Genomic DNA, 11,792 nt, shown 5'->3' on the forward strand with positions numbered 1-11,792 from the left:
ACACCTCACATAAACCTTCCTCAAGTTACACTTTTCCTGAATTGAAGCTAGTAGCTAACATTGCTTCTTCTGGGGAGTGGAAATAAACATGTGTCTTGGTTGCTAAGTGATAAAAAGAACATTAACAACTTTTAATTATCTCCCTAGTGGGAACTTTTATATGTTTAGGTACAGTTTCCCTGAGGAAGCTTTAAAGGCCGTGTTGCTAACCTTACAAAAAGGATTTTAGTGATGGAAGGAATATTAATGTATGTCCTTTCCCCAAGTTGTACCATAGGCCTGAAGCTGAAATTGGTCTTCAAACCTTTTAAATATATAGTGGCCATTTCAAGAACTCTTAGTGGCATTGAACTTTAAACAGTTTTTTAGAATTTGCTTAAAGATCAAATGCCATGGGTTGAGCCACAGCAATATGTATAGTGTGAGTGAATGCTGACTCTGAAACAGCCAGCACCGGGAATTTCTGCTCTTATCTGGAGCTGACCAGTTTGCGGTGACTCTCTTTCTTTGAGAAGTCCGTTTTGATTGCAATGTACTACGCTTGTCTATAAATTAAGGCATTTCTGAATTGATGAAAGATTATTTTAGTCTAAAGGTTTTCAGTTTACTTGAATTTTTTCAACACTGGGCTTTATTTCTACTATTTACCCTTTCTTTCTTGTATATCAAGTTTTCATTATACTTAAAGCTGTATCTTGAAACTCTGTGTACTGACTTGCTGTATTTGCACTTGGAGCTATTGAAATAAACGTGATTTTGTTTGAAAAAAAGAAATGAAGACAGGGCGGGCATACCGGCAGGGGCCGGGGATTTGTGAGAGCACAGAGTGTCCTCTTAGTCACCCACTAGGCTTAGCAGGAGGCCTTGCTCATCCGATGAGCTCACCTTGGGCCTAGGGCTATGTAGGATTACCAGCAGCACCCCCGTCCTCCCCCGAGCTGGCCAGGGCCCCCTTCTCAAGGCCGCCAGGCCCTGGACAGATGATCCAGCAGCTTTGGCCATGGCTGCTCTGGCCAGGGGTAAGGCACAGGCGCTGATGTCCCTAGGAGTAGCCACACTCCTCCCCTCCCCGCAGCTGGGCAGGCTCAAGGGTCGCAGTGCTGAGCCCCCAGCCTGTCTGTGACTGGATACAGGTGGCTGATTTTCTTTTCAGATTTAACCCTGAGGTATAAAAATCACCAGGGCTTCCCTGGTGGCGCAGTGGTTGAGAGTCCGCCTGCTGATGCAGGGGACACGGGTTCGTGCCCCGGTCCGGGAGGATCCCACATGCCGTGGAGTGGCTGGGCCCGTGAGCCATGGCCGCTGAGCCTGCGCGTCCGAAGCCTGTGCTCCGCAGTGGGAGAGGCCACAACAGTGAGAGGCCCGCGTACCGCAAAAAAATAAATAAATAAATAAAAATAAATAAATAAAAATCACCAAATTATGTCCCAAAGCCAAGGACAAATTATTTGGTCCAGAGGAGTCACATGACTTAGCCCCGGTCAGAGTGATGCAGACTCTGTCTGTCACGAGGGAAGAAGGGGTGGGAAAGGAAAAGGGTGTTCTAATAGGAAGCATGCGCACACCTGCACTGGGGCCCACCCAGTGTACTCCCCGGAGAGCAGAGGAGAGGAGATGCCAAGGTCCCAGCTCTGGGTCCCAGGAGAATAGGTATCCCTGAGGCCACAGGACCCGGTGCGGTGGGAATGGGGCTGCAGCAACCACCCCGCATTGCCTCCACGTGTCTCTGTGCGGGCTGGGGGAGAGCCCCGGAAGGCAAGGACCTGAGTCTCAGTCTGATTCTCTCACCACTTGCAATGGGTCCTTAAGCAACATCCCACCCCTCCCGGCCCGAACCTCAGCGGACCCATCAGTCCAGGGAGGTCTGACCACATACCCTACAGGTAACCCAGAATGATCCATTTTCTTCCAGGGGGAAGAAACTTTTAGAATTCAACATATATGTATCCACGTGTTTTTCTATCTAAAAGTAAGAAAGGAATTTAGCTCTACTAATAATTAACTTAAAATAGACCCAGGGCCTCCCTGCTGGCGCACTGGTTGGGAGTCCGCCTGCCGAGGCAGGGGACACGGGTTCGTGCCCCGGTCCAGGAAGATCCCACATGCCGCGGAGCGGCTGGGCCCGTGAGCCATGGCCGCTGAGCCTGCGCGTCCGGAGCCTGTGCTCGGCGACGGGAGGGGCCACAGCAGTGAGAGGCCCGCGTACCACAAAAAGAAAAAAAAAAAAATTGACCCAGGCACCCCAACTCAGTCTGTTCTGGTCAGTCGTGTCCTCCACATTAGTCAATGTCTGGAAGGAGGTACAGCCGCTCCATCAGGCAGAGAACTTGAGGATGGCACCCTCACTCTATCGCTCAACTTCCAACCTATGGGAACATGTTGCCATTTACATATGCCCAGTTCAGTGGAATTCACAGATTGCAATGTCTGATTCAAACTAAATTAACCTGCCTTAGAAAAGGACAAGTGACCTAAAAAGATTTCTGCCAAGAAACGGCAAGAAAATAGACACACTTCCCCTGATCCTAGGCCACGATTTCATCTGACATTTCAGGAAGGAGAAGCAAGGGCTGCGTGTTGAGTGCTCCAGCGGAGATTTCCAAAAGTAAAATCTTTTTTCATGAGGATAAGGGTGAAGTTTAAACAGTCGTTAAGGAAGTAATTTTTTTTGGAAGGACTACAGTATGAGAGAGAATTTAGAGATAACGTTGAAAAGTGTTCCTATTGTTTATATGATCTTATTGCTGAAAACCTTGTGTGTTCCCAAGATCTTTCATATCCACCCTTCAAAGAAAACAAAAAGCAATTTTTAACTTGCTTAAAAACCTTCCAAATGAAGAGTTTGAGTGAGTGCAAAATCCATTTGGTGAAAGTATTAAAATGCAACATATTCCAATTTCTTTGCAGGAGGAACTGATTGACATGAGAGAAGATGGAAATTTGAAAGTCAATTTTGAACAGAACCTTTGCATAATTGGTGGATGGCATTGAAAACTGAAAAATGAATGTCATGGTTTAATGAGCAGAGCCCACAATGCACCTCATCCGTCTGGATCTAGATATTTTCACGAGGCCTCCTTTTCAGCTGTGACAGCCTTTAAAACTGAATATTGAAATAAACCGCACTTAGTACCAGACATTCAAGTCACTGTGTGAAACCAGGATCTTCAAAAGTAAAGAAGGATATTCAATGGTGTCGCTCTCGTTATGAGAGCAAAAAGGGATTTTAGGCCATTATAAAATGAAATGCCATAACAATTTCTTTAAAACGGTTTTTATTACCTCTTTCGTTTCTAGTTATATAGTTTTATAATGTATGCAAAATAATAATATACATAATGTCTAGTTTATTCATATATTATAGTGTACCTAATATTTTATAATACATATACTTTTGTAATGTACATGCTATTGTATATTTACGTATATAGTTCATGCTTATGATTTATTAGGTTCTATGTATATAATTTATAAACAAATAGGTATCAGGGATGCCTGTTCAACATTGTTTACTGATGATGTATGAACAATACAGTTTGAGTTCGGGGTGATGGCAATGCCCAGGGGGCCCCTCCAGCTCTGGCATTGGAGGCCACGTGGAGAACACCCTGCTCTGAGTGGCGACATTCATAACAGAGATGGCCCTAGATTGGGCCTCACCTGGCATACAGGTGGAGGTTCAGGCATGCACATTTTATAGCTAGGGAGTCACAAGTACAAAAGAGTAAGACATGAGAAAGGCTTCACCTCGCAAGGGCAGCCCCATCATAAAGACCAAAATCCCCTCCCCAGGGATAAGAAGGACCACAGTCTTCCCCTTCTCACCCCTCCCACTGCAGCAGAAGGAAAACAAGACTTTCCTTCTGCTCAGGGGCTCTGAGAGGGTAACTGTCTTTCCCGGAGCATCACAGCAAATTGGCAATGGAAACTAAGTGTAAATGCAGCCATCCAGAGTGCTAGGTATGGCCTTCTACCTGCTCTGCTCTCTCTGGGCCTTGATGCAGAGCCTGGTGTTTAGTTACCAAAGTTCTCACTCTTGTCTCTGTTGGGAAGCCCTTCCTGCTATTCATTTCAGTCTTGCATGCTGCAAATAAAGCCTAGAATGTTTAGGAGGTTCACCAGTTCAGTCTTCTGCCCCATTGTAGCAAAGAGTATCCCTCTCCAATCTTTGACATCTGTCTTAAGCCCAGAGAAGAGAGTCCCAGAGAAAAGTAAGGTCTGCACCTCTGCTACCCTCTCAAGGGTTTCAGCAGCTCCCTGAAGCAAGATGATCTTTTCTCTGGCACAAAGATGTTCACATCGCTCCCTCCCTGCTCCTGCTCTGCTTAAAAGCATCCCTGTATCTCCATCGCCTACAGCAGAAAAGCCAGGCTGCTTAGGCTGACCTCCATGCCCTTGACCCCCTAGGTCAGCCCACCAGCAAGAAACAGAAACCACACTAGCTAATTTAAGCAGAAAGGAATTTCACGCAAGGAATTCTATGCTGACAAAATCACCAGAAAGGCTAAAGGAACAGGCTGCACCGGCAGGAATGGCTCCCAGAGAAACACGGGACGCACCTTGCGAAACACCTCCTCTGACACCGTCAGGAAGGTAAAAAATCAGGAGCCGCCCAGGGTCTGTTGGCTTCAAGAAGCATCACCTAACTGATCCAGGGGTCAGGAGACCATTTCAGCAACAGCTTCTCCATACCCACAAAACTGGATACTGGATGCTAGAAGGCAGCCGCCCCCCCAAAATCAGTGTCTCCACAACCAGGCTGAGCAACAAGCCACGTTCCCAAGTCCGTTCAACTGACAGAACCTGTTGCCCAATCAGAACTCTAGCAGCAACAAAGTCTGAGGAACACAGTGGTCAGGGTCCAGCTTCTCCAGCTAAGGAAGGTTCACAAGGAGAAGAGTGGGTGGAGGTCGATGCTATATACACACTGTCTCTCCAGATTCTTCTCCCAGCATTCTTCCCACCCTCACCCTGAGTGCCAGCTACAGGGAACACTCCAATGGTCCTGGGAGCACCCCAGGCCCCTTCTTACCTCTCTGACTTTGCCCAGGCGGGTCACCATACCCCTCCACTTTGAATGTGCTCTGAGTCTGAGACGCTTTCTCTGGTGCCAGGAGACAGGGGTTACTATAGCCCAAAGCTGTCCAACAGAAATATAATCAACATGTAATTTTAAACTTTCTAGTAGCCACATGTTGAATAATGGCCACCCACAAAGTATCAAGTCTTAACTCCTGAAACTTTCTAATGTTACCTTATTTGGAGAAAGGATCTTTGCAGATATAATTAAGTTAAGGATTTTGTGGTACGATTACCCTGGGTTATCTAGGGGAGCCCTAAATGTCATCATATGGTCTTCATAAGACGGAGGTAAAAGATAACACAGACAGAGGAGAAAGCAAAGTAAAGACAAGGCAGAGATTGGAGCAACGTGGCCACAAGCCCAGGAATTCCAGGGCAGCCACCGGAAGGTGGCAGACGCAAGGGACAGATTCTCTCCAACAACCCAATTTCAGGTTTCTAGGCTCCAGCCTGCAAATGAATATATTTTTGATGTTTTAAACCACCAGGTTTGTGGCAATTTGTCAGAGCAGCCTCAGGAAACTAATAAAACACATGTCAAATAGTGAAAAGAAGCAGGTGAAATTAATTTTAATAGTATCTTTTATTTAACCCAATATCTATAAAATATTATCAACATGTTATCAATATAAAAAGCATCAACGAGATATTTACATTCTTTTTTTCATACTAAGTCTTTGAAATCTGAATCGTGTTTCTCGCCTATGACACGTTTCAGTTTGGACCAGCCACATCAAAAGGGCTGAATAGCCACATGTGACTAATGGCTACCAGAGAGGACCAAGCATTTCCCCTCCTTTGTAGGATTTGGGGAGCGCCAGCCTGGGATCTGGGGACTTATTTGCCTATGAGTCATCCTCTCCCATAGACAGCGTGCTCCTTGGGAGCAGGAACCTTGGTATCCCAGTGCCTAAACACAAGAATATTCAATGAATTTTGTTTGTTTGTACCAGGGTCTGTTGGCCTGGTACAAACAAACATTTTTGCGGTACGCGGGCCTCTCACTGTTGTGGCTTCTCCCATTGCGGAGCACAGGCTCCGGAAGCACCGGCTCAGCAGCCATGGCTCACGGGCCCAGCCGCTCCGCGGCACGTGGGATCTTCCCGGACCGGGGCATGAACCCGTGTCCCCTGCATCGGCAGGCGGACTCTCAACCACTGCGCCACCAGGGAAGCCCCCAATGAATGTATTTTGAATGAATGTGTAACAGATTCTCTACAAGAAAAAAAAGCCCTTTCAGAAACTACATTTTTTGTTTGTTTGTTTGATTTTCCCTCTTCCTTAGTGAGAGGAGTTCAGGATCCCTCAAAATATAGGCTTGGAATCCCTTTGCTTGGAAGGGTAGATGTAAACCAAGTTGCCCCCAGCAGCCAGGAAAATGCTATATGTTGAAGTTGGAAAGAAATGTTGTGAATAGGCCTGCGTCTATTAAAGAAGTTGAATCTGTAATTAATAATCTTCCAAAACTGAAAGCATAAGGCCCCAATGAGCTTACTGGTGAATTCTACCAAACATTTAAGGAAGAAATTATCCCAATTCTCTACAATCTCCTTCAGAAGCTAGAAACAGAGAGACTACTCTAACTCATTCTATGAGGCCAACATCACTCGAATACCACAACCAGACAAAGACATTACAAGAAAACCACAGATCAGTATCTCTCATAAGCATCGATGCAAACATCCTCAACAAAATACTAGCAACTTGAGCCCAACAATGTATAAAAAATTATACAACACAACCAAGTGGGATGTATCCTAGGTATGCAAGCTTGGTTCAATATTCAAAAATCAACTGATGTACTCCATCACATCGACAAGCAAAAGAGGGGAAAAAAATCACACACTCATATCCATAGATGCAGAAGAAACTCTGTCCCACCCCTTGGGAGGCTGACCATGTCGAGAGGAGGTGAGGGGAAGGTAGGGGGAGCAGAGGGAGGTGGGGGATGAGGCAGAGGCAGGGGGGGTGAGTGGGCGGGGTCTGTGAGGTGACTGAGGCTGGAATCAGTGTTCCTGGGACTGGCTTAAGGTGAAGGAAGCAACCAAATGTGAACCAAAAGAGTCAAACCTGCCAAGAAAGACTGTAACCCTCAGGCGCAGGGTGATAAGCCTGGGGCTCCCGGACCTGAAGAACTGCAAAAACTGGCCTCGGTGTCAGCCCCCAGGAAGGCAGCCAGGGCCAACACCGCTCCAATCCTGGCCCGACACTTTGACCCCCTGTAACCTGCCGCTTCCACCTGAGCATCTCAGTAGCTGGCTGCCCGTGAATAAGGCTGCTGTGGGCAGCGCACCCTGTTTTGCAGCTGCATCCACCCCAAGGGAGGGGCACCATTTTCTTCATTCAAAGACACAACTGCTGGGCTTCCCTGGTGGCACAGTGGTTGAGAGTCCACCTGCCGATGCAGGGGATGTGGGTTCGTGCCCCGGTCCGGGAAGATCCCACGTGCCGCGGAGTGGCTGGGCCCGTGAGCCATGGCCGCTGGGCCTGCGCGTCCGGAGCCTGTGCTCCGCAACGGGAGAGGCCACGACACTGAGAGGCCCGCGTACTGCAAAAATAAAAAATATAAAAGACACAACTGCTCACCAGGCTATGGGCCAGCTGGGCTGCGTGAACACCCAGAGACCCCTTTCAATGCCACCATCAAGAGGGATCACCTTTCACAACTTGGCACAGTTGTGCTCCCTCGCCTCCCATGACGCAAGCTCATCACGCCTCCATGAAGCCACAGAGCATCAAACACTTTCAGGTCGGAAGCCCTTCCCCTGAGCATTATGGGGGCACTGGGCAGCCCACCCACCCCTGAGATCAGCCACTTCCGAGGTCACCATGAGTCCCTGGGCTGGAGACTTTGCTGGCTTCCTAGCTTCAGACCAACCTGCCCAGATGGGGCTCAGCTCTTCCAGCAGCGACCCTCCCCCACAATGGCTGGATGCCCCCTCACAATACTCTGGGACCCCTGGCACAGAACACGGAGGGATTGGAGCCAGGGAGAGGGAATGCCTGGACTTTGGAACTTCCTGCCATCACTCCCACATGGAACTTCCACAATACCGTGCAGAGGGATAGTCCATGAGTGAATGAATGAAGTCCAGCAAGGCTTTGAGCCCCTTCTCAAAGCCCTCTAGACACTCAGAGCCTCCTCCCCTTGAGTTAGAAGCCTATTCCCAGGCTAAGAAGAAAAGACAGTATCTGTGCCCCGCCTGAGTTCCAACGGGGCCCCTACGGGGTGCCTGCCAGTGACCCAGCCCAGAGAGCACAGGAGGGGCCTTTGGGAAGGGTCTCCTGTCCCCTGGCATGCTGCTCCCCCAAGGCCAAGGCTTCACTCTCTGCTAGCCCTGCCAAGCCCCGGTTCCTCCCCTGGCTGGCACTGGGTGAAGGGAATGCCTGCAGTACACCTCGGTCCTAACAAGCCCTGTCCAAGCAGGGGTTCCCCTGAGGACGTGGTTCCCGGGGAGGGGCAGCAGGAAGCTTGGGACCCCCCCACCCCCCCTGCCCCAGTGCCCACCAGGGCCAGGCCGCCCCCAGTGCTTCCCTTCCCCCGCCCATGCCAGCCCCACCTGAGCCGTCCAGACCTGTGGGTGGGGCCTGCCGGCCTCCCACGTGTAGGGCCTGGGAGGGAGGAAAGAGGGCGGGGCTGGCCGGCCGCTCTTAAGGCGGAGCTGGAGGTGAACTGCGCCTCCCCCTACTCCTCACCTGGGCTCTGACAGCCTCTCTCCGTCCCAGGAGCCAGTAGTGAACGCAGGAGTGTCTTGCCTGCCCGGGACACCAGGTAGGTGCCATTATTCTTTAAGGAGAAGAGAGAGAGGCTCAGCTTCTCCACCTCTCCTGGGGCTCGGAGTGAAGGTGGAGAGGAATGGGGGAGAGGCTGGGCATGAGCGGAAGATGGTCTCGGGACCACAGACCTGAGTTCTGCCCTTTGGGAGAACTTAATCTGCAGCCCTCGGTGTACAGATGAGAGAACTGTGGTCCAGGGAGGGGAAGAGGCTTGCCCGGGGGGCCCCCGAGGCTTGGGAAGGGAATGGACCCAGAACCCAGCCTCCTGCCTCCCAGCCCAGAGTCCCTGGGGCCTGGTCATGAGCTGAGCCCCCGTGCTGGGCCTTTCAGAGGCCACCAGGAATCCAGGAGGTGGTGGCATGGCCTGCACTGGTCCTGTGGGTCCCTGCCTGCTGTCCCAGGGTCTGCTTCACTGGGTCTGGGTGGAGAGCATGGGACAATCAAAGTCACTCTTCGAGCAAGGGGGTGGAGTGGGGAATTGAGCTATTGGGGCAAGGTGCTTTGGGGGAGATTCAGCCTTCCCCCTCTGCCACCCTCTCCCTCCATTGACCTGGGCTTGTAGAAGGGAAAGAGTAAGTCAGGAGAAGAAGCTGGCAAAGAAATGGATGAGGGCATTTGCCCAGGAATCAGGATCCCCCTGCCTCCAGAGCCCTTGGGAACAAAGAAAGAGATTCCGGTCCAGTGAGTGGGCGGGTCCTATAAAAAGGGGCCCTCCCTACCCACTACAGCCCGCCTACATACATACACAGAGCACTGAGCCCAGGGACCTTCCCTTCACCTTTAGAGCAGGAAGGAAAGAGCTAGAGAAGTGTGCTGGTGGGGACAGGAGAGGGAAGATGTCCAGGAATAAAGGAGTGAGACCAGCCCTGGGAGGTCCAGTGGTGCTTCAGGGAGTGTTAAAAGTGAGAAGAGTTTGAAGAAGATCCCAAGGGGCTGCTGCCCTTTGCTCAATCCCAGGCCTGTCCCGCTGGGTTCCGGAACCCCAGAACGGGCAGAGAGAGGTGAAAGGGATCTTAAATCTACGAAGCACTGGTGTAGAGTGTGGGACTTGGAGCCAAGACCACCTGGGTTCAAATCCCAGTTCCACTACTGGGTTCTGTGGGTTGTATGACCCCAGGCAAATCCCTTAACCTCTCCAGCCCCACAGGAAGAGTACCTTTCTCAAAGAACCATTGAGAAAATGAAATGAGTATGTTTTAAGTGTCTGTTATGATCACATTCCCATTATACAGATGGGAAAACTGAGGCCCAGAGAGGAACGGATACTTGCCCAGCGTGGCACAAAAGCACTTTCCAAATCAGTAGGCAGACATCCTGGGTCCGGGTCCTGGTTCTGGGGGAGGACCCAGGTCCCCAGTGTGCTCCCCAAGGACCGTAACCCCAGGCTCCTCTTTGAGGCCCAGCCAAAAACCCTGCAGGATGTGCTGAGATCCTGCCCTGACAAACCCAGGCCACTTGGAGCCAAAGCTCCACGTCCTCAGCTGCCCCCAGAAAGGAGCTCGGAGGCCCGTTCCCTTCCACTGCCATTTATAGACACGCTTCCCGAGCCTGGGATGCGCCCGCCCGCTCCAGGACCTGGCCAAGGAGAAGTCTGGCAGCAGGGCTGGCAGGAGCCATGGGGGAGACGAGGGTTCTGGCTTTTCTCATTAACTTACTGTGCGAACTTGGGGCAACTCACACCCCCTCTCTGGACCTCGGGTGTTCCTCGGCATTTGAACTCTGCGTGGTATAAGGAGCTAAGAGTCTAAAGTCCACAGCCTGCGTTTGAATCCCAGCTCTACCACTTTTCTGGATGTGTGGCAGATACAGACTTCTTAACCTTTCTGAATCTCAGTATCTTCATCTGTAAAATGGGCTGGTAATAGGGATGCAGTACTTCCTAGGGTTATGAGAGGATTAAAAAGAGTTACCATAGGGAAAATCAGTGCCTGGCACATGGTGAGTACTCAAAAAAACCGGGAGCTATTATTATTTATTATTATGATGGTATTATATTCTATTGATATATAAGCCCTTATTTCCAAGTAATATTTAGAATTGTCCAACTGGTTTCACAAGCAACACCTCGCTGGTTCCACACCACCCTCCAGGAGGGCACAAGGCAGGAATTCTTATTCCCATCTCACAAATGAGGAAACTGAGGGTCAGAGTTACACCTTAAGGAACTGTTTGAGCTGGGATTCGAATCTGAATCTTCAGACTCGAGAGTCCACATTCACTTCATTTGCCCCAGGCTGGTCGCAATGCCTTTTCCAACACTAGGGTCTGACTCTAAAGCAGGGTGTGGTGGAGGCATCTTAGAAGAAGAGAGAAGAGGCGTTGGAGGGTACCTTGGTCGGGGTGGGGGTGGGGGGCGGTGAGGTTCAGAGCAGGCAGTGGTAGCACAACCAGCCTATCCCAGCTCCTTACAGGTTTCTTGGCAGCCTCTGTTCCAGAGCCTCTTACTTCCTGTAAGAAACCACTAACATGTGGCATTAAGGCTAGACAAGGGGAAGAACTTCCCACAGAAGGGAAAGGAGGAAGTTGGGACATCTTTTTCCCAGATGAGCCCCCAGGGAGTGAATATCATCTGATGATGTCACTCTTCAGATCAAAACTGTTCTGTGGGGGCTTCCCTGGTGGCGCAGTGGTTGAGAGTCCGCCTGCCGATGCAGGGGACGCGGGTTCGTGCCCCGGTCTGGGAAGATCCCACATGCTGCGGAGCGGCTGGGCCCGTGAGCCATGGCCGCTGAGCCTACGCGTCCGGAGCCTGTGCTCCGCAATGGGAGAGGCCACAGCAGTGAGAGGCCCGCATACCACAAAAAAAAAAAAACTGTTCTGTGGCTCACCATTGCCCTCGGGGTTGAGTCAGCACTACTGAGCCCAGCCTGCAAGGCTCTGCAGGGTCTGGCCAGCCTGCCTTCCCCACCCCAACTTCCCCTCCATCCACCCTA

The sequence above is a fragment of the Phocoena phocoena genome, chromosome 19 (assembly GCF_963924675.1).
Source record: "Phocoena phocoena chromosome 19, mPhoPho1.1, whole genome shotgun sequence".
NCBI classification, from domain to species: Eukaryota; Metazoa; Chordata; class Mammalia; order Artiodactyla; family Phocoenidae; genus Phocoena; species Phocoena phocoena.